Genomic DNA, 27,874 nt, shown 5'->3' on the forward strand with positions numbered 1-27,874 from the left:
TCTCTCACACACAGGACACAAGGTTGCTAAGGATAAATGGCAGCCATGCCAGGCTAAGGTCAAATACTCAGAATACTATCCAACCCAGGGGCCCAGGCATTATTTAGAGCAGTAGCTATTAATAACAAGATTTAATTGCAGGAACCTGTATGCAGATACTATATAGTGATAGGGAGACTCATTTTACAGGTGACGTTTCCCAGAACATGTGTAAGGTGATGGGTAATAAAACCAAGATCATTCCAGACTGTCATTTCTTTTATCTGTCCCCCCCTTTGAGATACGAAGATGAATAAGAATAACCGAAATTGAAAGTGTTATTAACTAACATGTCTAATGCAAACTGTCATGATGTCAAACCTGGGGAATTTGTTATGATCCGAATTTTTTTAGCTCAGATCGTTTGACTGATTGGTGGAAAGGTCCGTATCTGATGATTGTTGACAAAGTACCACATCCTCAAAGGGTGGCCGGGGAAGATACGTGGGTCCATTCCACTCACTATAGGGAGGTTAACCAACCGGTGGAGATACAAGGCGAAGATGAGGCCGATAACGTGGACCTGTCAATTGCGAGCTTGTGCTGGAAGGATTAAAAACGTGATGGTAAGATACCTGAGCTAAAGAAATGTGTAGATCAGTGCTTCCAGCAATGGATTGGTCTGCTGTGGTCATCCTAGTTCTTTCTTCCAGAGTTTCTGTCGTGATGATCTGTTTGGGGATACCCAGTTTCTGTGATGGAGGACCGATAGAGGAGATGGGAGCTGATGGCAGCGCTGATGGAGTGGAGTCAGGAGGAGTGCTATGCCAATCAGGGTAGTGTCTGACCAATCTTAGTACTGTTATTGTTAAGAGTGCTGTTATTCCGGATACTCGGGGACGGTGTGAAAGTTTGTCGTCTGAAGATTCCTGTATTTGTGAGCTTTGTGGGTCCCTAGTTGATGAGAACTTTATCCAACGGTGCCAACCTAAATATAACCCGTACTGGGGTGGGTATCCTTTAGAGGATTATCATAGCATGGTAGGCAAAGTGTTAAATCAAACTGATTGCTGGGTGTGTTCACATGTGCCACAGGGACAGCATAATGTAGGGTTGGTGCCATTTCCACTGAATATCACAGAAATTTTAGAATTACAAAAAGGGAAAACATTGGAGGAAAATTCCTCTCATCCAAACCACCTCATTTCAAACTCTACCAATTCCAAGTAGATAGATCACTTTTGTGTTTAAACATAACCAACCCCAATAAACACGGGAGTTGGGAAGTGACAGGGAATAATCAGACGATGACCTTCTCACAAAGAGCTGATAATGAATCCATAAACCATGATCTGTTATGCTCAATTAAATCTAGTGGGAGACATTTTAGGTACCGGTATGCATTGAGTTCCACCAAAGAAATGATTGGTAAGGTACCAGATGGATATTGTGCCAAAATAATACAGCCAGAGACTTGCAAGTACCAGATGGAAGACCCAGAAATAGGATTGTTTGCAAGGGAAATGTGCTTAATGATAATGATGCATACCATTCCTTATGTTCTCCCTGATAATGAATATTTTATATGTGGAAGAAAAGCATATAAGTGACTCTCCCCGAGTTCCAAAGGTTTGTGTTACCTGGGAAGATTAGTCCCAGAAGTTATGACCCTCACACATGTTGAAATGCTTGGTATATATAAAAACACACCATCACCATATCTTCACACGCAATATGAACACAGAGGCAAACGAAATATGATACCTGGTGACGTGCATAAAGCCACTCAGTTAATTAGTGAGACAACTGGCTTTCAAGTTTTAGTTGCATTGGATCCCACCAGGTTCGCTCGGGGTACATTAAATTTTAGATATATTCAGGAACTTGCTAAATTAATAGATAATATCACCGAGATGTACGATGACACATTCAGGTATACAGGGAGAGAATTGCAAGCGTACAAGAAAGAACTGGTGCAACACAGGCTAGTGTTAAATTATTTAACTGCTGTTACTGGAGGGTATTGCGTAACGTTGGCCACCCAATTTGGAGTAAAATGTTGCACCTATGTCACCAATGATACCAGCAACCCTAAGGAAGTGATAGACCGGAAGATGGATGAAATTCTGCAGCTAAAATGGGAATTTCGTAAGAACCATAATGCTTCAGTGGCTGAAGTAGGGGAGAAGATAGAAGGATGGGTTTCATAGTTGAACCCAGTGAAATGGTTCTCAAGTCTAGGGGAAAGGGTCCAGGAAGTGATCACCAGCATCGTCAAATTCTTAATCCTTATGCTGATTGTCATCATAATAATTGGAATATGTGTCTGGTGTGTTCCTATTGTGTTGAAGTGTGGAAAATGTAAAAATAGATTAAAACGAAAGAACTAAATCATGATGATGGTCAGTATGAATACCGAGGTAAATACAGAACTGCATTACAACCCTGAACTAGGAAATACCATCATTTAATGTATTATATTTAGACCTGCATAGAATGTATTATTGAAATGTTATTTTTAAAACACCTCAGATAATGTAAAGTCTCAATTTCCCTCCAAGACTGCCTTTATAGGACTGGTGTATCCCCACACCTTTCACATGATCTTCCAAGATCCGCGGTGTGCGTATAATAGTAGTTTTATGTCCCCACTCAGAGACACATTATTGATGGATTAAGAACCACCTTGTGCCATCCCATAATAACACTAAATAGTATATAAATGTAAGCCTAAATTATATTTTAAAATCAGATTGTGATAGCATGTTGTTCGCTATCAAAGGGTGGACTGTCAAAGCTGGATAATTGGATGAGACAAGATCAGTTTAAAATTGGATCGCAGCGATGCCATCTTGCGACTGGCCGCAAGACACCATCTTGGAAATGAGATCGCAAGACGCCATTTTGTGAAAGGCCGCCCAAGCGCCATTTTAAATAAACTCACACTTTAGTACATGTGGCGATATTACTATTAGCATCATGCGATTACATCTTTCACCATTTCTCATACACACATTAATATGCACAATTGCGCTGTTAACCAGTCGCATATTAGCGAATGCATAAGATCCTGTATGAAAACGCTGAATATTAGCTTCATGCACATGCATCTGCCCCAAGTTAACTAGCGTCTTTACATCAAACCCCACATACTCACACATTACATATTCACATACAAGGTTCCATAAACTTTAAGGTATAAGAGTCAAGTATGCACATTTATTATAATTGCAAGGAAATAAAGATTATTTCGTAACTAAGGTTTTATACGTGATAAGTAAGCCATATTTGGTATTGTACTGATGGGTACTCTCTCAACAGTATTCCGGTAATATCGATGGAGAGATCGCAACATGCATTCTCAACTTATGGACCGCAGAGACTTCAAGCAACAAAATGTACATTATATGAACAACTGTTAGGATTTGCATGAGGCGGGAAACCAGAGACCACCAGTTGTTAGAGGCTGGACTGTGTCTATTTGAACTAACCTGTTAAATGCCTTGTAACATATGCCCTCTCCTTTAAGACCAATGGTATTAGCAACAAACTTCTCTATTGTGTTGTTTATTTCTGGGGGGTATAAATATGTGTGCTCTGACCCTGGGTTCCTAGTCTTCGTGCTGAATGCTGATTGACGAGGGGTTTCTTCCGGATGCCTACATCTGGTCCAGAGCGCTGCGTATGTATAACTGTACTTGGGTCTGTATAATTCCTTTGCAATAAATAGTACTTATAACTAGCGTGTAACTGACTGTACTTTTACTTGAATAATACTTTGTGCTTTGGAACCACAGGTTCTAGATCTGGAGTCTTTATTTACTGTATAACTGCGTATGCAAAATAGCCTCATCCTTAGAGGTTCAAAGGCAGTATCATTACCTGGTTATGTCAGCATAACCCAGTTATTGTTTGGAAGATTAGTCAGATTACTCAATGGAGTGAGAAATGCAGAAAGTGCTGTATTGCCCTCCTGGTTAGAGTTGTCTCATCCAATCTGGCTGGGTTGCCCAGTACTTATCATGATTTTTAGGATGTATTCAATAAAAAGGCTGCTGAGGTTTTAACCCCACATTGCCCCTAAGATTGCAATATTGAACTTCCTGGTAGCCAATTACCCAAGGGGCGGTTGTTTAATTTACCAGTTCCTGAAAGAATGGCTGTTGAGGACTTTATTAAGGAAAACTTGGAGAAAGGTTTTATTAGGCCATCCAGGTCACCTTTGGGGTTAGTCTTTTTTTGTTTCTAAAAAAGATGTAGGGTTGAGACCTTGTATGGATTACAGAAGCTTGAATAAGATCTTAGTCAAAAATAGTTACCCATTGCCCCTTATTCATGAATTATTTGATCGACTTAAAGGTTCCTCCATTATTACTAAATTGACCTCAGAGGTGCATATAATTTAATTCGCATTTGTGAGGACGACGAATGGAAAACTGCATTTGTCATTCATTCTGGTCATTACGAGTCGGTAGTCATGCTATTTGGGCTTAATAATGCATCTGCTGTGTTTCAGGATTTTACAAATGATGTATTTCAGGATTATTTTAGGCAGATTTGTGGTGACCTAGATGACATAATGATCTATTCCCTGAATCTTGAGGAATATAGGAATCATGTGCGGCAAGTGCTGCAGAAGTTACGTGAAAACAGTCTTTATGCTAAGATTGAAAAATGTGAATTTGAACAGTAGCAAGTGTCATTTTTGGGGTATGTTATCTCGGGGCAAGGTTTTTCTATGGATCCTGTTAAAATCTGGGCCATTGAGGATTAGGACAAACCCTTAATATTAAGGTACTCCAAAGTTTTTTAGGATTTGCCAATTATTATACGAGATTCATTAAGGGGTTTTCTGTAGTGGGCTAAAAAGGGGGCTGATCCTTCCGATTGGGTCAGAGTTAGCTTATATTTCTCTAAAGAAGGCTTTAATGACTGCTCCAGTGTTAATTCATCCTAATGTAGATGCTCCTTTTATTATGGAGGTTAATGCCTCTAAGGTGGGGGCGGGAGCAGTGTTGCCTCAGGTCAGGGAGGAGGACAAGAAGTTGCATCCATGTGCCTTTTTCGCTAGGAAATTTCTGGACCCAAGCTCAATTGCGATATTGGTAATCATGAGCTCTTGGCCATAAAATGGGCTGTACAAGAATGGAGGCATTGGTTGGAAGGAGCAAAATATAAGATTGATATTTATACTGATCATAAGAATTTGCTTTATATTCAGGATGCCAAGAGGTTGAACTCCAGACAGGCCAGGTGGGCACTTTTTTATTCCAGATTTAATTTTACCATTTCATGTAGGCCAGGTTTTAAGAATTGGAAGTCTGATGGGCTGTCCAGAAGCTTTTTGCATACTCATTCTGAAGTTGTTCCAGAGATTCCTATTATTTTAGGTGCCTCCTGAATTACCAGCCAATAGTTTGTTTGCGACTCCTTGCGGAGTACAGTTTTGCAGGAAATACATTGTAGTAAGGTTTAAGGACACCTTGGGATCTTTAAGACTCTTAAATTGTTATCTAGGTATGTCTGGTGGACTTCGATGAATGACATTAGGGAATTTGTTCAGGCTTGTCCAGATTGTGGTCGAGTGAAAGTCCCTAGAGGTCAACTTGTAGGTCCACTGACTCCATTACCTATCCCCATTAAACCATGGATGCACATATTCATGGATTTTATTGTTGATTTACTTGAATCCATGGGATTTACTGCTATCTGGGTTGTTGTGGATAGATTTTTGAAAATGGCACACTTTGTTTCTTTCATTGGCTTGCCTTCTGCCAGGTAGTTGGCGAAACTGTTTGTATCTAATATATTTTGTTTGCATGGTATACCTAGTAATAGTATGTCTGATAGAGGGTCACAATTTGTGGCTAGTTTCTGGAGGTGGTTTTGTCTGTTGATGGGGGTGGAGTTGAGTTTTTCTACTGCCTACCATCCCCAGATAAATGGACAGACAGAAAGAGTTAACCAGATTTTGGAACAGTTCTTAAGACTATGGGCCTCATTCAGAGGCGGTCGGAGGATGCAAGCGGTCGCTCAGAAACTGGGCGGCCACTTGCATCCTGACCGCCCGCCTCTGTTGCGGTCGTTAGGCCGTGGGTTAACACTCACAGCTCTAACAACCGCTCGGGTGATGATCGTGATGGTCAGAGACCATCGCGACCATCGGGGCTTACGACAAGACCCTAGGGTAGGGTCTCACTTGTCGTAAGCCCCGGAGAGACTAGTGATGTCAGTGGGGCCTCCCCCAAACGGCAGGCGTTCCCATAGGAACGCCTCCGTTTGGGCTGCCACCCCCCCGGCCCGCCTTCCAAATGGGGCGAGCTGTCAATCAACATTGACAGCTCGCCCCCTTTGGAAAGAGACCCGCTACGACCAGCGCTGTCGGTCATAGCGGGTCTCACGCATGCGCACAAGGGAGCCGGCTCCCTCGTGCGCATGCGCACTGGCAAAACATCGAGGCGGCCGTGCAGTCGTAGACCATACGGCCGCCTCTGAATAAGCTCCTATATGTGGGTCAGCAGCAGAAGGATTGGTCTGGTTTGTTACCATGGGCAGAATTTGCATATACTAATGCGGTAATTCTGCTTATTGGATTTCCCCATATTTGTGCAATTATGGTCTTAATCACAAAGCAATTTCATTAACCATACCTCAGGATGAGATACCTAATGATATTCGTTGTTTGGCTGCATGTTTTAAAAAGATCTGGAGGACTACTCATGTGGCCTTGGACAGAGCTAAGGAACATTGTTGTAGAGCAGTCAATAAACAGAGGAGGCCATGCAATTTTGGATTAAAGACATAGTTTGGGTCTCTACCCAGAATTTAAGATTAAAGCAATGTTCTCATAAATTAGGTCCTAGATATATTGGACCATTTAGAATTTGCAGTAAAATTAATGCTCTATGTTTTCGTGTGAAGTTACCACCCTCTTTGAAATTTTCCAGCTCATTTAATTGTTCTTTGCTTAAACCTGGATACCAACACCTGTGCTGGTGAATGGTCATCAGGAATTTGTAGTTGAGAGGGTTCTTGATTCTAAGATTATGCAAAGGCAGGTGTATTACCTATTACATTGGAAGGGGTATGGACCTCAGGAATGTTCCTGGGTGCCTGGTAGAGATCTTCATGCTGAGGCTTAGATGAGCAGCTGTCATAGGTTTCCTGATAAACCCTGTTATTGGGGTCCCTTGACCCCTCCTTGGGGGGGGTGTAATGTTATATCTGTCCTCGGTTGGTCGAGACTGGAAGATTGGAATTGGTGCTGACTTGTCCACTTGTTATGATGATGTCAGCCTGTACGTTGGTCTGGTCAAATGTGATTGGTTTGCCAGCAGTTTTAATCAGGTGCTGGCTCTTGGGCCTGTGTGGGTTGTTCTGTTCTGGATGTGTCTCCAACAGGATTCCATGTATTGCCTGGTCCCTGTTTCTAGCTCTTTGCAAGCTGCCTAGGAAGGATTGCTGGTTTCTTCTTCTGCTAAGTATCTTGGAAACATTCTATTATATATTATTGCTAGCAAATGTACAACTGGTTAATATACTACTCTGGATAGTCTATGTGGTTTGAAATGTCTTAAATAACTGAGTTTTGCAATTACTCTCAAGTTTATTGAATTATCATTCTAGAATTATTACTATTGATTAACAATGTTTATATTATTATGTAGTGAAAACATAACTGCATACTCTTTTGTTAGCTGCTTATTTTTAAGTAGCTAAATTGAACCCTTATTTGTTACTAGCTTGCAGTGACATTAACTGCAGGAGAGTAGTAGTCCCCCTTATGCAGTGGCCCCAGTAGTACCCCTTATATTGTGCCCCCAGTAGTAGTACACTATGCAGTACCCCCCAGTAGTTCCCCTTATATAGTGCCCCCAGTAGTAGTCCTCCCTTTGCAGTGCCCCAGGAGTGCTCCTTATATAGTGCCCCCAGTAGTAGTCCCCTTATGCAGTGGCCCCAGTAGTACCCCTTATATAGTGCCCCCAGTAGTAGTCCCCCCTTTGCAGTACTCCCAGTAGTGCCCCTTATATAGTTCCCCAGTAGTAGTCCCCCTTTTGCAGTGCCCCCAGTAGTGTCCCTTATATAGTGCCCCCAGTAGTGTCCCTTATATACTGCCCCCAGTAGTATATACTTATATACTGCCCCCTTATGTTGTGCCCCAGTAGTAGTCACCCTTTGCAGTGCCCCAGTTGTGTCCCTTATATAGTGCCCCAGTAGTAGTCCCAGCTATGCAGTGCCCCTAGTAGTGCCCCTTATATATAGCCCCAGTAGTAGTCTGCCTAGTAATGCCCCATATATATATATATATATATAGTTCCAGTAGTAGTCCACCCAGTAGTGCCCCTTATGTAGTGCCCCCAGTAGTAGTCCCTCTAGTAGTAGTCCCCCCAGAAGTGCCCCTTATATAGTGCCCCCAGTAGTAGTCCTCCTATTCAGTGCCCCCAGAATGGGCCACCCCCCTATTCAGTGCCCCCAATAGTGGCCACCCCTCTATAAAGTGGCCCCAGTAGCGCCCCCCTTTAAAGTGCCCCTAGTAGCAGCCACCCCTCCTATACAGTGCCCCCAGTAGCGCCCCCCTATGCGTGCCAGTGTCAGTGCCCATGCCCCTTACATATACAAACACACACACACACACACAAAAAACTTACCTGAATCCCGCTCCTGCTGCGAGCGGCACTATCTGCTCCTCCCAGCCTACTCTGCTATATGGGAGATACGTCATGACATCTCTCTCACATCACCCGCTACAGGGGGTGCTGGAAGGTGGAGCTCATGAGTGAGCTCCAGCCGGCTCCCTCCGTGGACGCAGCAGCCAATGAGAGTCCGTCTGACTCTCATTGGCTGCTAAAATAAACACACTGCCACCGGATAGTACTACCCGGTGCCGGCGGCAGGGTGTTTGTTAGTGTGTAGTGCGGACTGCACTACACTTAGTGATCAGTGGGCATGGGGTGTTTCTGGGTACTCAGAAACCCCCTCTCCATGCACGCCTGGCCTCGGCATCTTATCTTACCCTACGGTTGTTCAGCTGTTCAATGAGCAACCGATGTTTCAGATGCTTCTTCTTCCTCTGGATTTGCCTACACCTCTGAATCAGACCCTTTGTCACTTTGCTCAGGAGATCTGATATTTCATTAGGCATAGCTCTACTTGCAATCCTTGATATATAATTCAACATTCATCTGACAACATAATAAATTGCCACTTAATTTTCTGATTTGTCCATTCTCAATTCAGATTTATCTTACAATTGTGTTCTCTGGATATATACCTCCATGACTAACACTTGCCAGGTTTCAAAAAAACTTTTTTATTGACAAACATGCAAAAGCAGCAATTTTTCATTATTGATAAAATGTAGTGTCATAATGGCCTGGCCTTTCAGGTCATCATCTTTGAAAGTCAGACATGACATTATCTCAAATGATAATGGTAACAAATGGTAATAACATATGCATGAAAAACAAGGCAATTATCAAGCATAGGTCCATATGTATTGTGATCGAATGTCATGTAGATGGAAGAACATACAATTTATCCATTGAGAATTATATCATCTGAAACAAAAATTGTTAGTATGTGTTTGTCGCAAATGAAAATATTATGCACACTTAGTGGACATTTTATCACCAATTATAAAACCACCCTATTTCTTCTTTCTGTATCCTTCTTCCTCTTCTTCTTGTACTTTAAAAAAAAAACATTGAACAAGACATAAAAAATTATGCAAAGTGTGAAAATACCAAATCGAAATAAATAAAAAAGGCACCATTGATCTGGAGTCTGTATTTTAAAGCCATCATAAATCTGAGATTTGTATACTGAAGCCACAAGAAATTTGTAGTTGCCATCATTATAAAGCAGTTAGAGAATTTTTTTTGAGTTTGCACTGTAAGACTCCTAGATAGGAAAAGGATTTAGGGGGACTGCAGTGTAAGACCACCCACATTTAACATCATTTTACCATTGAGGACCACTGGTAGAAGAGCCTGGACCATTGGTTTGTGTTTTTTCTCCAAGTCAAACGTTGCCATCCCTCCCCTGCACTGGCCCAATCATATTCTTTATCTTCCAGCAATCAGACTAGGCCTCTTTCAAATACAAGTATAAATAACCCATGAACAATGGGAAGCGGCACAATATAATATAACAGGTACAAGCAGGCTAGACAAAGAGGGGTAGACATAAGAGGAAACGTAGCGAGGACCTTTCTAATCTAGAGAAAAGGGGCAGGTGGAGACAGTAGAAACAATGGGATACTGGTGGACATACCAATGCCAGACACAGACGAGGAGCACCATAGGAATGAAAGTAGGTAATGAGAGATGAGGAGAGACATAACTCAGAGGAAGAGTCAAGAAATAATCTGAATAGTGTATAGTGACAAGGTCAGACATGTTTTGATGACGGGGAGGGTAAGTAGCTTGAAGGGCAGAGAGGTATAGCAGATGGGGGGGATTAACCTCAACACTGCATTCTGGGCAGATTGAAGATAGAATAGGCAGGAGAAGGGAAGCCCAGCAAGGGAGAGGTTGCAAAAGTGGTAGAGATGAGGAGCTAGTGTATTAAATTTGACTGTGTAGTGTCAGAGTTAACAGCAGGATATTTAGAGGGGCTGGAAGTATGGAGTAAAGCTAAGGAAGGAGTCAATGATGACACAGATTTAGAATGCTTGAGGAAAAGGAGAGTGTGAGATGTTGTCAACTATGAGGGCAATGGATGGGTAGAGGCATTGGAAAGGAGAAATAAAATGAGCTCAGATTTCTAATATTAAGTCTGAGGTGCAGTAGAGTTGGGACATCCAGGTAAAGATGACAGAGAGGCAAGTAGACACACTGAATAAGAAAGAAGGAGAGAGGTTTGGGCAAGAGAAGAGAGTTTTGGTGTCATCTGCATAGAGGTGGTAATGGAGACCAAAGGAACACATAGGAGGCTTAGAGAAAGAAGTGGGTTGAGAATAGGGCCTTCATGGATCCAAAAAGAGGAAAGTAGAGGATGGGATAAGGTTCAGAAGAAGCTCAAGGAGTGATCAGAGAGGTAGGAGGCAAAACTGGACATACAATGTGTCTCAAAAGGAAATTTCATTTCTACATTCAGATGCAATAGAATGTGCATGAATAGACAACACCCCATGCTGCCCAGAATTTTTTTCAGGGGATGCTAACTTTAGTAACCCTTTTACATGTCAGTATCCTGATCCATACACTTTCTGTGCAATATGGTACATTTGCAGAAAGCTGCATATACACTATGGGGGAGAATTTGTGAACATTCGTAAATGACAATTTGTAATTATATGCCTTATGAGTATCGAATAAATCATTTATATGTAGGTACATTTTATAGTTGAAATGAAACCAGTTTTCCTGAAATGTGTATACTATGTGCGAACTCTAATCTCTTATACTACTAGGCATGTGCGCCGACCCCCGTGTTTTGGTTTTGGATCTGTATCTCCCCTGGTTTTGGATCTGGATTGGTTTTGCCGAAACCTTCCTTCCATGTTTTGTTTTTTTGGTTTGGTTTTGGATCTGGATTTTTTTCTTAAAAAATCATAAAAACAGCTAAAATCACATAAAATGGGCCTGTTTTTGTTCCTACGGTATTTTTATCCTCAATAACATTTCTTTCCACTTGTTTACAGGCAATTTTGACCACCTCACAGCTCACTATATTGTTTTCATCCAGTTTAGGCCCAAAATTTGCACCAAGCTAGCTGGCTGACTAACTTAAGCAGCAGCAGTGGGCAGCACAAACACGTGGCAGTTCAACTTCCAACATGGCACATCAGGAAACAAATGTTTTTATTATTCAAGAAAGGCCTGAGGGAGTAGGAGTATGTATGTAGTTGAAGGCAGGGACAGGAAGGGTTGATTGGTAGTAAAATGTATTTCATTTTTTGAGTAAATTTATGAGGGAGAAGGGGAGGGGAGGAGGCATTTACAAAAAAATATTTTACTCATTCACATCAGTCCTTGCCCCAGAAGAATCGTTGAGTGCCATGCCTGCTGCTGGGAGAGGATTTTCTCATCACAGAAGGGGACCAGGAAGACTTCTAGTAGTGCTTTCCACATGAGAAAACTTTCCCAACCTGTACAGGGACATTAAAAAAAACATAGTTACAAGTGCGTTTTAGAAGTGATGTTGCCCATAGCAACCAATCAGATTCTACTTAACATCATTTACCTAGCACTTTCTAGAAGGTAACAGCTAGAATCTGATTATTTGCTATGGGCAAACAACATCACTTCTAAAACTCACTTCTAAAAACTCTCACTTTAGTAAATTAAATTTACCCCTTAAGGCCTTACGACGTGTCTTTCTTGAGAATCCTATGCCTGCTTCTGCGGCTAGAAGTGGATTTTCATCCTAGAAGGGGACCAGGAACAGTGCTTTCAAAAAACAATTGACTGTTAAATAATCCTTTGCAAACCTTCTGAAAAAGCATTTCCCAACCTGTACATGGACATTAAAAAAAATAGCGGCCTTCAGTTCAAACTGCCGTTGTACCCACTGTCCACTTAACCGGAGCAGATATTGTGGACAGCGGAACAGAGCAGCAAATACAACATTTAAGATTTAAGGTTTAAGTCTTATGTTGTGTCTTTATTGAGAATTCTTTAGCGCCATGCCTGCTGCTTGGAGTGGATTTTCATCCCAGAAGGGATGAAGACATTGTTTTTTCTTCCCAACGGACACAGATCTGAAGAGAAAGAGATACATGTAAAATACTACTGGCAGGAAAAATAGGCAAATTGGAACCCCTTGCACAAAACTGCCTTTGCTTTACTTGAGCTGCCCACCTTACAGTGTGTACTCAGAAAGAGTTTTCAGCACAGCCAGGAACCTTGTCAGTGATCGGCCTGAGACTACTTCCCCAAAATGTGGAAAAAGATGATGTCCATCAAAATGAACTACAAATTCTACCAGAAAGACCTTTAGGGGTAAATTTACTAAAGTGAGAGTTTTTAGAAGTGAGTTTTAAAAGTGATGTTGCCCATAGCAGCCAATCAGATTCTACTTAACATTTAACTAGCACTTTCTAGAAGAAAATAGCTAGAATCTGATTGGTTGCTATGGGCAACCTCACTTTTAAAACTCACTTCTAAAAAGTCTCACTTTAGTAACTATACCCCTTACTGTGAATTACATGCAAAAATTACAGAGCCATCTGTAATGGTGGATTCAAGCGGGGACAAATTAATATTTTGTGAAGAAGATGATGTATACATCACCCCAGATTATACCATCACCCAAGCCTATATCGTCATCGCATCCTGTGTTGTGTATAAATTACAACTGCGCTCACTGTTAGATTGGGGATTCATTGTCCACTTCAGTGGATGTGGGCTCCATTTTAGTCCATATCATCACCACACACCTTCTGACCTGGGCTACAGGAGGAGCAGCTGCACTCTGGAATACAGTTGCATGGAGTTGGCCCTCTGGCTCGCTGAAATTCAGGCAGAGTGGCCATGGGTAGGGACTGGGAGTAGGGACACTATAATCAGAGAACGCAGTTTTAGCTGCTTTAGTTTATTCTATTTTTTAAACCATATCCTCAATTTTTGCCTTTTGAAAATGTTTATGCAAATCTCAGCTGAGGCGTTTGTGATGTCATGGCTATTGCGCACACACACATAGAAAAAAACACATTGATTGATTTTTTTTTGGCACTTGGGAGGGAGAGCACACGAACAAGGCAGCAGCCTCTTGATAAACGACACAGGCAGCACCCCTGCGCAGCTACGTTGCTGGTGATAAGTGTGCCTAACGCGCAGAAACACACAGAAACAAAACACATTGATTGATTGGATAAAAAAAAATGTGGGCACTTGGGGAGGAAGCACCCCTGAACGAGGTAGCAGCCCCTTGATAAATGACACAGGCAGCACCCCTGCACTGCTACGTTGCTGATAAGTGTGGCTAATGTGCACACACACACAAAAAAAAATATATATTTTTTTTCACACTGGGGGTGAAGAGCACTCCTGATGGACAGAGCACCCCCTGGACAACACAGCAGCACAGCCAGCCAGCCCCTATGGACAACAGCCAGCCCCTATGGACAGGACAACATCCCGCCAGCCCCTATGGACAACAGCCAGCCAGCCCCTATGAATAGGACAATAGCCAGCCAGCCCCTATGGACAACAGCCAGCCCCTATGGACTTTAAGCAGCCAGCCCCTGACACGTGACAACAGTAGCCAGCCCCTATACACAGCAACCACAGCCCCCTCCTTCCTCTTCACTCTCCATAGCAGGAATGAAAATGGCGCCGATAGCGGGACCTTTTATACAATCCAAAACCTGTGACAATCCAACAGTGTGATGATGACGTTTTGCCTCATTTTGAGATCCGAGTCAGACGGGAAAGCCCAAGCCGACTCGGATCTCGGCTCGGATCATAAGTTCGAGTGGGTTTGAAACTCTGAGATCCGGACCTGCTCATCTCTATATACTATGCTTATGTTCCCCTAAAAATCCCTCATTTCCTCTCAGCTGGAAGCTTATAAGACCAAGCAGCAACTTAGATAGAAATCCACCTGAAATATGAAGATAGTTGGTTCACTTTCATGCGGTATAATTATTTTATACATTTGCCAATTGGAAAAAATTAGGATTTGAGTCTAGTGTCCTGTACACTGAGGGTTATGTTTTGCCTTCTGACTACTGTAGCATAAAGCTATTCTCTATGTTGTCTTTGTACTTTTAGTAAATGGGTTATACTATCCTTCAGGCATGTGAAGATTCCTCCTTCACATCTATTTTGCTCAGCACTTTTCCACTTATTTACGGACAATTATCTTTTCCTGGAACTGGGCAGAAATTCATGACCAAAAAATAGAAAATCTGCTGTAATGAATTTTCAAGTTAAAACTTTGACAATATGACTTTGATAGTTTAAATGATCCTACAGAGCAAGGACAGCTACAAAATCTATTATCGTTCTGCATAAGAAGGTCATTTTAATAATTTGTTGCTTGTAAGTATTAATCAATACATTGATGTGCCTTAAGCCTGCTCACTTTTAGCCTGGGGGAGATACAGGGGTACATTTTCAAAAGGGCCCCACACACAGAGCACCTCTACCTTATCGGGACACAACAATATGGCACATACAGTATGGCTCCAAGTCCCTGCACTTTAGGCTCAGGCCAAGGAGGTCTAGTAATAATGGTTCCGTGACACTGTCACAATCAGTGTGACTGTGACTGTGCATGCAGAGCAGCTGAGAGGAGCAAAATGGTAGGGATGACTCACTGTTACATAGGATTGCATAGCATAATAGTGGACTGACAGTGAATGAACGTGGGGGAGTCAGTAGGGGGGCCTCCACATACCTTAGTCTGTCCCTTCAAGTTGCAGTGTGCCTTGCTTGTCCAGGTGGCTGCCTCCCTGTAAAAAACATTTGTTTGCAAATTTAAAGAAAGAAAAAGAAAAACAAATGACCTTACAGCATGCAATAATATTCATGGTAAGAGACTGAATGTGAGTTTTTAACCTGATGGGAAGTATGGAAAATCTGATGTTGGAGAAATGCAGGCTTACCTACCCTCCTGATTTGGTCGGGAGCCTCCAGATTTTCGGGTGCTGCTCCCGGCCCCCCGGAAAGGCAGGCAAGCCTCCTGGAAGCCGGCATCCCTCCCTACCCCCCACAGGGCTCTGATCCGGTCCTGGTTCTGGAAATACAGGGGAAAAAAATGAGGAGGGTTCCTCTGTATGTTCCAGAATCAGCACTGGACTTTTTCAAGCGGGGGGCTGATGCCACAGCCAGGGGAGCCCTTTCACTGGGCCCCCCAGCCGCAGCATCAGCCCTGACCGCTAGTCAGCCCAGGCCGGGGATCCCTGGAGAGCTGGGGACCCCCCAATAAAGGGGTCACTCTCTCCACGGCGCCCCAGGCCCAGGCTGATAGCCCGGGGCTATCCACGCCACCCCTGGTGGCGGTGGGTGGCGGGTTGATAGTGTGGTGTAAATAAATAATATCAAACATTGTCTTTAGAAGTAGAACTGAAAGTCCCAGCAAGCCTGCCCCGCATGCTGGTACTTGGAGAACCACAAGTACCAGCATGCAGGGCATTAAGGGCCCACTAGTACCTGTAGTTCACCTGTAAAAAATGTTTAAAAAAAACACAGGACACACACACCGTGACAGTATAAGTTTATTAAACATACATACACACACACACCGTGCTGCAAGGTTATTAAAGTTTACCCTGCGGTTCCCACCATTGACTACAATGGAGGGAGCCGTTCATTAGCTGAGAGTCGGGAGATGACCTCTCTCAGCCAATGAACGCTTAGCAGCGGGGTTTCCATGGTGATACCCCGCCGCTAAGCTCTCATTCGGGAAGTACCATTCTATAGAACGGTACTAAGTTCGTGGATCGGGTTTTGTTTTTGTTTTTTTGCCAAGTCCGGGCATACCTACTCTGGAACGAAGAGGACAGAACCTCGCATAGGAGATGGTGAGTATGTTCTTTTTTCACAGGTCCCCTATGGATACTTTACCGGACAAGTGGACCGATGCTACAGGGTTACATAGGTGAATATGTGTACATGTGTGTGTGTGTGTATGTATGTTTAATAAACTTATACTGTCACGGTGTGTGTGTCCTGTGTTTTTTTTAAACACTTTTTTACAGGTGAACTACAGGTACTAGTGGGCCCTTAATGCCCTGCATGCTGGTACTTGTGGTTCTCCAAGTACCAGCATGCGGGGCAGGCTTGCTGGGACTTGCAGTTCTACTTGTAAAGACAATGTTTGATATTCTTTATTTACACCACATCACACTATCCACCCGCCACCCACCACCACCAGGGGTGGCGGGGATAGCCCCGGGCTATCAGCCTGGGCCTGGGGTGCCCTGGAGAGGGTGACCCCTTTATTGGGGGGGTCCCCAGCTCTCCAGGGATCCCAGGCCTGGGATGACTAGCGATCAGGGCAGATGCTGCCACTGGGGGGCCCAGTGAACGGGCTTCCCTGGCTGTGGCATCAGCCCCCCGCTAGAAAAAGTCCAGTGCTGGTTCTGGAACATACAGGGGAACCCTACTCATTTTTTTCCCCTGTATTTCCAGAACCAGAACCGGATCAGAGCCCAGAGCTGGTTGCGCAAAATACGGGGGACCTCTACGTCGTTTGTCCCCCGTATTTTGGCAACCAGCGCTGGTTCTGACTGGCCCGGTGCTGGTTGTGCTTAAGTACAGGGGACCCCTACGTTGTTTGTTCCCTGTATTTAAGCACACCCAGCACTGAGTCACTAATGCCTGGGGCTTGTTGCTCTTTTTGGGGGGATGCATGCCAGTTTTTTCTTTTTTTACACAGGTTTTTTTTTTTTTTTTTACCACAGCAGCACAGATGGGTCTCACGGACCCGTCAGTGCTCTGTGTCAATGACACAGATGCAAGTAGCACGGATCTCCTGGTCCGTGCGTGCATCTGTGTCATTGAAATACACAGCAGCACAGACGGGTCTCACTGACCCATCTGTTCTCTGTGTCACTGTCAATCACACAGATGCATGTAGCACGGATCTCACGAGTCCGTGCCACATGCAAATGAGCACCATAATGCTGATTGGCTGAGAGCCGTAACAGACGGCTCTGTCAGCCAATCAGCACTTTGCCCATTAAAGGCAAAGGCATTTTTTTAAAATGGCCGCTCGAGGCAAAACCTCGAGATCCAACAGCAGATCTCGAGGTTTTGCTCGGGAGAGGGATCCGGTGCTTCGGCTCGGATCGCCCCGGATCCCCGAAGTTCGGGTGGGTTCGGTTCTCAGGGAACCGAACCCGCTCATCCCTACTTTAAGTGCTTGGTTTCAGAACAAATTAAAAAAGCCTTCTTGATGCAATAATAATATAATTAGAAAAGTATAATGTATATAAATGTAGTTGTTTCAATATGTGTGTGCTATTGGCTAGTGATGTGTGGTTTCGTTCTCCAGAAATCCAAATCCACCCAAATTTTGTGAATCCAGACAGTTTCGAGTCACAGTTCTGATCTCCTAAAGGCAAGTGAAGCGGTATGTTCACCAATAATCTGGATGTGCAACCACACTCACAGTTATGCATGTAACAGACTCTCAGCATGGAGCAGAGCTTGAGTAGAGCATTCAGATTACACACTGGTGACTATGGGCTCTATTTATTAACATTATATTTACTAAAATAAAGTGAAAAAGGGTGTTTTCACACCCTTTTCACATTATTTTAGTATCACCTACAGTTACTAAAGGGCAATTGGAGTAGAATTCGTAAAATTCTAGTCCAACCCCTAAGTTTCACTTATTTTTAGTAAGCAGATCGCATTTCCCATAATTGTAATGGGAAATGTGATCCGACCAAAGTTACTAATAATAAATTGTAAAAAAATATCGGGGAAAGCCCTGTGATAATAATGCCAACTGGAGGTGGCGTTATCCAGGGTCTCCCCCCGTTACCCGACTCCTGCCCTCCTCTAACAGGGAGAGCAGAACCAGGAGCCAGTCCCAGTGATCAGCTGTGTGGTCTAAACAGACCACGCTGATACAGTGTAAAAAAAAGCTTTTAAAAAAATTAACTTACCTAACTCCAGGGACCAGTGGTCGGGGCTCCGGTGATGTCTTCCCTCCGGTCAGCTGGTCTCCCATGCTGCACTGCGGCCTGGTCATCAGGTGATCGGTCCTAGTTCAGTATGGGATATCACCTGACCGGAGGACATGGATGACATCACCGGAGCCCGGATCATGCAGGTAAGTGTAATTAAGTGAGAGGGGGTGTCGCGAGGGAGGAGGGGGGGTCGCAGGGGGTCTGCGATCATGGGGGCTGGGGCTTAACGACGGGGGCGGGGATTAGCGACAGGGGGGTAGTAGTTGCGGCGAAAATACCATGACTAGTGTGCGGAGGGGATTCGCAGGGACAGACCTTCTCGCAAGCTCTGCCCCTGCAAGGGATTTGTAGTAAATCCCTGTGATATTGCCTGAATTCGCAATGCGAATTCAGTCGGTAATATCACTCTACAATCTGCATTACAAATGCGGATTGTAGTAAATAGTTGTAGTAAATATGTTGGTAGCAATTGGTAGCGGTGCAGGATACTAGCAGTATCAGCATAGATGGCACCACATATGTGCAGAAATGCAGATGGCAGCCATCTTAGTCAGGGATTGAAGCCTCCCTAAAGGAACCAATATGGAGACTGCACTGTAGCGCTCTCCTAACTTCAGCAGTAAAAACATTTTGTTAGATAAAAAATAAGAATGAGGATAAAGTTAACTGTATATTGAAAACCCACGTTAATATCTACCTCCTTTAACCATTTGCTGTGAGAAGTAATTGGGACTTACCGTTACATACACATTAAAATTGCTGACAACGCATTCAGCACATATCCCTTTTGCAATGTATGGCTGAAACTGCCCTCTAGCCCCCCAACCATCCCATACACACACATACACATACTCTATGGGCAAAATTTACTAAGCAGTGGTTTCACGGCGGTTTCTATTCTATTCTAAACCCCGGCGATTTGGTGGCGGTTTCTATTCTGTTCTAAACCCTGGGGATTTGATGGCGGTTTTGCAGTGGTTTCTAAATGACAGCCCTGTTCTATTCTAGTCTAAATTGTGTTTTGACTGTGGTTTGGCAGTGGTTTTGCCAAATCTGCAGATTTACTAGGTCCAAAACCGCTGCAAAACTGCCATCAAAACACATTTTAGAATAGAATAAATCAGGGCTGTCATTTTGAAACTGCTGCAAAACCATCACCAAACTCTCGGGGTTTAGAATAGAATAGAAACCGCCACCAAACCGTCAGGGTTTAGAATAAAATAGAAACCACCGTCCTAACGCCGCTTAGTAAATTTTGCCATATGTATCTCTCTCTGTAACTCTTTCCCTCCTTCCTTGTGAGTACTATAATGTGCATGGGAACTTGTGAGAATTGCTGCATAGGAGTTATTGCATAAGTTATGTTGGTAATGCATAAGTGGCTGCATAATGTGTTTTTTTTGGGACATATGGAAATTATTGATTGATATAGACATATTGCAGTTGGTTATGTTGATTTGTGATAAATAAAATGGAGGACAGTATGGGCCTCTGTGGTATCTGTTCGGCCATGGTAGCCTGATGACTTCCTGATCATTATAAGAGTATCCACGCATCTCTGCCATTTATCTCTCCATCTTACTACAGAAGGCTGCACTGCCCACTGATTTTTGTGTCTGCAGCCATCATTATTAATATTGGGACTCCCCCCATCCCCATGCTGTGTACAAAAGATCCGTCAGGAACAGGCGTCCCATCTATGTCCGCACACTACCAGAGCGTATTTAAATACACTGTAAATATTCTGGAATACCAGTATGTGCAACTTCAAGCCCCACCACACATTGCTGGAAGGTTGCCGACTTAAGGGTTGATTCTGAGTTGGGGACAAAGCAAAAAAGAGCATGTAACTGTTAGGGGTGTGCACCGGCCACTTTTCGTGTTTTGTGTTTTGGTTTTGGATCTGGATCTTTCTTCGTGTTTTGGATCTGGATTGGTTTTGCCAAAACCACCCTTCCGTGTTTTGGGTTCTGGGTTTTGTGTTTTGGATCTGTATTTTTTTTTAAAAAAGCATAAAAACAGTTAAAATCACAGAATTTGTTGGTTTCTCTGCTCCTATGCTATTATTAACCTCAATAACCTTAATTTCCACTCATTTCCAGTCTATTCTGAACACTGAACACCTCACAATAGTGTTTTCATGTCCAAAAGGTTGCACCGAGGTAGCTGGATGACTATGCTAAGCGACACGAGTGGGCGGCACAAACACGTGACCCATCTAGAAGTGACACTGCAGTGGCAGACAGGATGGCAGTTAGAAAAACTAGGCCCCAAACTGTACATAATGCAAAGAAAAAAAAGAAGTGCAAGATGGAATTGTCCTTGGGCCCTCCCACCCACCCTTATGTTGTATAAACAGGACATGCACACTTTAACAAATCAATCATTTCAGTGCCAGGGTCTGCCACACAACTGTGGCTGAAATGATTGGTTCGTTTGGGCCCCCACAAAACAAGCTGGCAATTAATGTGTCCCTGCACAAACTGGCTCTACGGAGGCAAGATGTCATCCTCATCCTCCTCATCCACCGATTCCTCACCCTCTTCAGTGTGTACATCCTCATCCTCACAGAGTATTAATTCGTCCCTGCTGGAACCACAGGTCCCTCTGTACGTTCTGGAGGCTGGTCTCCCTGGAAGAGTTGATAATTCATTTTATGAACATCATCTTCTCCACATTTTGTGGAAGCAACCTCCTACGCCTTTCGTTGACAAGGTTCCCGGCTGCACTAAACACTCTTTCGGAGTACACACTGGAGGGGGGGCAACTCAGGTAAAATAGAGCCAGTTTGTACAGGGACCTCCAAATTGCTTCTTTTTCCTGCCAGTACAGGTACGGACTGTCTGACATGCCTACTTGGATGCTGTCACCGATGTAATCCTTTAACAGACAGACGCACGCTTGTCGCTGCTGCTTTGAGGATTCAAGTGCGGCTACAGCCCACACAATTCACAAAGACAGAAAAAAAAAAAGAATATTTTTATTGTTTGTGGAGCACACTTTGAGGGTTACACCACCCTTTAACAGACAGACGCACGCTTGTCGATGCTGCTTTGAGGATGCAAGTGCGGCTACAGCCCACACAATTCACAAAGACAGAAAAAAGAAGAAGAATATTTTAATTGTTTGTGTAGAACACTTTGAGGTGTCACCACCCTTTAACAGACAGACGCACGCTTGTCGCTGCTGCTTTAAGGATGCAGGTACGGCTACAGCCCACACATTTCACAAAGACCGAAAAAAAAAAGAACAATATTTTAATTGTTTGTGTAGAACACTTTGAGGTGTCATCACCCTTTAACAGACAGACGCACGCTTGTCGCTGCTGCTTTAAGGATGCAGGTGCGGCTACAGCCCACACAATTCACATAGACAGAAAAAAAAAGAACAATATTTTAATTGTTTCTGTAGCACACTTTGAGGGTGTCACCACCCTTTAACAGACAGACGCACGCTTGTCGCTGCTGCTTTGAGGATGCAAGTGTGGCTACATCGCACACAAGTCACAAACACATTAAAAAAATAGCTTTTTATTTTTTGGAACACTTTGAGAGTTACACCACCCTTTAACAGACAGACGCACGCTTGTCGCTGCTGCTTTAAGGATGCAGGTGCGGCTACAGCCCACACATTTCACAAAGACCGAAAAAAAAAGAACAATATTTTAATTGTTTGTGTAGAACACTTTGAGGGTGTCACCACCCTTTAACAGACAGACGCACGCTTGTCGCTGCTGCTTTAAGGATGCAGGTGCGGCTACAGCCCACACATTTCACAAAGACCAAAAAAAAAAGAACAATATTTTAATTGTTTGTGTAGCACACTTTGAGGGTGTCACCACCCTTTAACAGACAGACGCACGCTTGTCGCTGCTGCTTTGAGGATGCAAGTGTGGCTACATCGCACACAAGTCACAAACACATTAAAAAAATAGTTTTTTATTTTTTGGAACACTTTGAGAGTTACACCAACCTTTAACAGACAGACGCACGCTTGTCGCTGCTGCTTTAAGGATGCAGGTGAGGCTACAGCCCACACATTTCACAAAGACCGAAAAAAAAGAACAATATTTTAATTGTTTGTGTAGAACACTTTGAGGGTGTCACCACCCTTTAACAGACAGACGCACGCTTGTCGCTGCTGCTTTGAGGATGCAGGTGGAATCTAGACGGGATTTGGAACCGAGGACACACTACCTCCATCAATTGTCTAAATCCCACTGCACTAATGTCGGATACCGGACGCACGTCTAACACCAACATAGCAGTCAAGGCCTAAGTTATACGTTTTGCTTCAGGATGACTGCTGTCGTACTTCATCCTCATCGCTAGGGACTGTTGGAGGGTCAATTGTTTAGTAAAAGTAGTGATGTTCCTACTTCCTCTCTGGGATGATGAACAACTCCCAGCAGCAGCAACAGCACTAGGAGGAAGAGGTTCTTGATCTTTCCCTATTTTATTTTTATCGGAGAAAGTTTGGTCCTCCATTTATGTTATATTGATATATATACGTGCGGCTAAAGCGCACTCAAACACAGAAAATATTATTTTATTTTTGCTGGAGAGTAGTGCACTTTGTGGGTTACACCACCCTTTAAGAAATGAGCCAGCCGGCTCTTTACTTATGGGACACAGGCGCACGCTTGGCGCTGCTCCTTTGTTGATGCACGTGCAGCCACAGGGCACACAATTCACAAACACAGAAAATAATTTTTTTTTTGGTTTGGACTGGAGTGTACTTTCGGGGGTTACAGCATCCTTAACGGTCAAGCCAGCCGGCCCTTTACTTATGACACAGGCGCACGCTTGGCACTACTTTGTTGATGCACGTGCGGCTACTGCGCACACAATTCACAAACACAGAAAAAAAAATTTTTTTAGGTTTGGACTGGAGTGTACTTTCGGGGGTTACAGCACCCTTAACGGTCAAGCCAGCCGGCCCTTTACTTATGACACAGGCGCACGCTTGGCACTACTTTGTTGATGCACGTGCGGCTACTGCGCACACAATTCACAAACACAGAAAATAATTTTTTTTTGGTTTGGACTGGAGTGTACTTTCGGGGGTTACAGCACCCTTTAACGGTCAAGCCAGCCGGCCCTTTACTTATGACACAGGCGCACGCTTGGCACTACTTTGTTGATGCACGTGCGGCTACTGCGCACACAATTCACAAACACAGAAAATAATTTTTTTTTAGGTTTGGACTGGAGTGTACTTTCGGGGGTTACAGCACCCTTAACGGTCAAGCCAGCCGGCCCTTTACTTATGACACAGGCGCACGCTTGGCACTACTTTGTTGATGCACGTGCGGCTACTGCGCACACAATTCACAAACACAGAAAATAATTTTTTTTTGGTTTGGACTGGAGTGTACTTTCGGGGGTTACAGCACCCTTTAACGGTCAAGCCAGCTGGCCCTTTACTTATGACACAGGCGCACGCTTGGCACTACTTTGTTGATGCACGTGCGGCTACTGCGCACACAATTCACAAACACAGAAAATAATTTTTTTTTAGGTTTGGACTGGAGTGTACTTTCGGGGGTTACAGCACCCTTAACGGTCAAGCCAGCCGGCCCTTTACTTATGACACAGGCGCACGCTTGGCACTACTTTGTTGATGCACGTGCGGCTACTGCGCACACAATTCACAAACACAGAAAATAATTTTTTTTTTGGTTTGGACTGGAGTGTACTTTCGGGGGTTACAGCACCCTTAACGGTCAAGCCAGCCGGCCCTTTACTTATGACACAGGCGCACGCTTGGCACTACTTTGTTGATGCACGTGCGGCTACTGCGCACACAATTCACAAACACAGAAAATAATTTTTTTTTTGGTTTGGACTGGAGTGTACTTTTGGGGGTTACAGCACCCTTAACGGTCAAGCCAGCCGGCCCTTTACTTATGACACAGGCGCACGCTTGGCACTACTTTGTTGATGCACGTGCGGCTACTGCGCACACAATTCACAAACACAGAAAATAATTTTTTTTTTGGTTTGGACTGGAGTGTACTTTCGGGGGTTACAGCACCCTTAACGGTCAAGCCAGCCGGCCCTTTACTTATGACACAGGCGCACGCTTGGCACTACTTTGTTGATGCACGTGCGGCTACTGCGCACACAATTCACAAACACAGAAAATAATTTTTTTTTGGTTTGGACTGGAGTGTACTTTCGGGGGTTACAGCACCCTTAACGGTCAAGCCAGCCGGCCCTTTACTTATGACACAGGCGCACGCTTGGCACTACTTTGTTGATGCACGTGCGGCTACTGCGCACACAATTCACAAACACAGAAAATAATTTTTTTTTAGGTTTGGACTGGAGTGTACTTTTGGGGGTTACAGCACCCTTAACGGTCAAGCCAGCCGGCCCTTTACTTATGACACAGGCGCACGCTTGGCACTACTTTGTTGATGCACGTGCGGCTACTGCGCACACAATTCACAAACACAGAAAATAATTATTTTTTTGGTTTGGACTGGAGTGTACTTTCGGGGGTTACAGCACCCTTAACGGTCAAGCCAGCCGGCCCTTTACTTATGACACAGGCGCACGCTTGGCACTACTTTGTTGATGCACGTGCGGCTACTGCGCACACAATTCACAAACACAGAAAATAATTTTTTTTTGGTTTGGACTGGAGTGTACTTTCGGGGGTTACAGCACCCTTTAACGGTCAAGCCAGCTGGCCCTTTACTTATGACACAGGCGCACGCTTGGCACTACTTTGTTGATGCACGTGCGGCTACTGCGCACACAATTCACAAACACAGAAAATAATTTTTTTTTAGGTTTGGACTGGAGTGTACTTTCGGGGGTTACAGCACCCTTAACGGTCAAGCCAGCCGGCCCTTTACTTATGACACAGGCGCACGCTTGGCACTACTTTGTTGATGCACGTGCGGCTACTGCGCACACAATTCACAAACACAGAAAATAATTTTTTTTTTGGTTTGGACTGGAGTGTACTTTCGGGGGTTACAGCACCCTTAACGGTCAAGCCAGCCGGCCCTTTACTTATGACACAGGCGCACGCTTGGCACTACTTTGTTGATGCACGTGCGGCTACTGCGCACACAATTCACAAACACAGAAAATATATTATTTTTTTAGCACTTGGGGGGAGCACCCCTGATGGACAGAGCACCCCCTGGACAACACTACAGCACTCCTTTAGGACTGGGACACTGCACAGGACTTTGGAGTGGACACAGCCCCTATGGAGAACTGACTGCACAACACAGTCCAGCCAGCCCCTATGGACTTTGAAGTAGTGGACACAGCCCCTATTAACAACAGCAGCACAGCACAACACAGCCAGCCCCTATGGACTTTGAAGTAGTGGACAACAGCAGCACTACACTACACTACACTACACAGCCCTAACTCCCACCCTCCCTCTTCACTGTCCACAGCCGAGTGAGAAAATGGCGCCGACGTGGGTACCTTATATAGGATCCAAAACCCGCGAGACTCGGAAGGCGGGAAGATGACGTTTTGCCTCGATTTCAGAATCCGAGTCAGGCGGGAAAAGTCGAGCCTGACTCGGATCGGACTCGGATCGGGGGGGCTCGGGGGGGTTCGGATTTCAGAAATCCGAACCCGCTCACCCCTAGTAACTGTACACCTGGGCAAAACCATGCTACACTGCGGGGGGGGGGTATAAAATGTGCAGACAGATTAGATTTGAGAGGAGTGTGTCTAAACTCCAATCTAAATTGCAGTGTTAATATAGAGCTGTCCTGGATTAGTGGGTTATATGCAAAAGCAGCCAGTATTCACCCTGCATGCAAAATATATAAATGTAGTTGTGCCCCTTTCATTGCACTATGGTTAGTTCCAGGCACGCCACCCATCACATTTGGTTAGTTTCAGACCAAGCTCTCTGGAAACTCGTTTAAATGTGCAAGAAATGTGCTCCTTATTACATTTCCCCCTATGTATTTTCCTATAGATAGATCATCTATATAGGATAATATTCTTTGCATATACAGTTGCCGCTTGTGCCTTTGTTAGCCATCCATCTACTTGTGTTACCTAATATACTTCAGGCAGCCCTGATAGAGTGCAGTGGTATTGGCACTTGGAGTTGTTAAGTCTTCCTTTTCTAACAGGGGTCAATGGGTTTAAAGATCTCCTCAAAGGTTGGAGAACTAATTATTAAACGGAAGGAGGAGAAAAGTGACAGAAGGTCAGCTTTTAAAAAAAAAACTGGGTGTATCCTCAGGAGGGTCATGCACAGTTGCTTTGCATTATATTCCAGTTCCAGTCTTATTTGAAATCTCCACATGAGCACATTACACGTTTGTTAACCCCAGAGCAGTAAATTTGTATAACGCTTCTTTTCACGACATCCATGGACAATACCATCAAAATCTGTACTTTGCCTTCAAAGAATTGGAAAGTTGCATAATGGTCACACACATGATGTAGATTTGCTACAAGCAAGCAGCAAGGACTTGCACAAATAATTTCAAGCGTTCGCTTACTAAAATGAACATGCGTTTTTCCTAATGAATGAATTCTCACAAAAGGCACACTCCCTAGACAGGGGACATTTGCTGCACCACATGAAGCTTCCTATGAGGGCTAGTCTGGGACAATTTGCTTTTTCATATGTCACAGGCAAAAAGAATTGTAAAGGTCTGCAGTGATTTCTAGACAGAAAGCAATAAACTGCATTTGCACCCACACACTTAGTGCCTAACACCCCATCTGGTAAAATTTCCACGTCTCTGAGAAAGAAATCAATAGTAATAATCTGTGAGGGCCCTCGTAGGGTGTATATATTTTTTATCACAATGCTATTTGAGATTTTTTTTCCTGTCTACTTACAGCAATAGATTGCTCTGTATGTTGACTAACACCGAAGATTTGGAACAATTATTTCAAAATACAATCTGCAACTAACATTCAGGTCCAAATAACAGATTCTGGAAACTCCCACAGAATATAATAGGGGCATTTTCCAATGACAGAAGACATTAAGAAATCAGCCGCTAAGGCACTTGTGCATGCAACAGCTGATTTCTATGCATTTCAAAGTGGAAAATTAAGTCTGCATGTGATATTTATGTTGTGTAGGGAATCTATGCATTTTAAAACTTTTGTGCCAGGAAAAATATGGTCCGTCTTTAAATGCTGGCTTGTAACAGTGGTGTTGTCACTGTTGCTTTTCTGAGAAGAGAGGAAATATGATGCTTTATTATTGTTATTATTTATTGTAGACCTTGTCTGGCATCCAGTATTGAAGCTGTAGTTGATGAGTGGCTGCCTTGAACTTTTCCACTGATCAATG

Source organism: Taudactylus pleione, unplaced genomic scaffold (assembly GCF_031769625.1).
Source record: "Taudactylus pleione unplaced genomic scaffold, aTauple2 ptg000022l, whole genome shotgun sequence".
NCBI classification, from domain to species: Eukaryota; Metazoa; Chordata; class Amphibia; order Anura; family Myobatrachidae; genus Taudactylus; species Taudactylus pleione.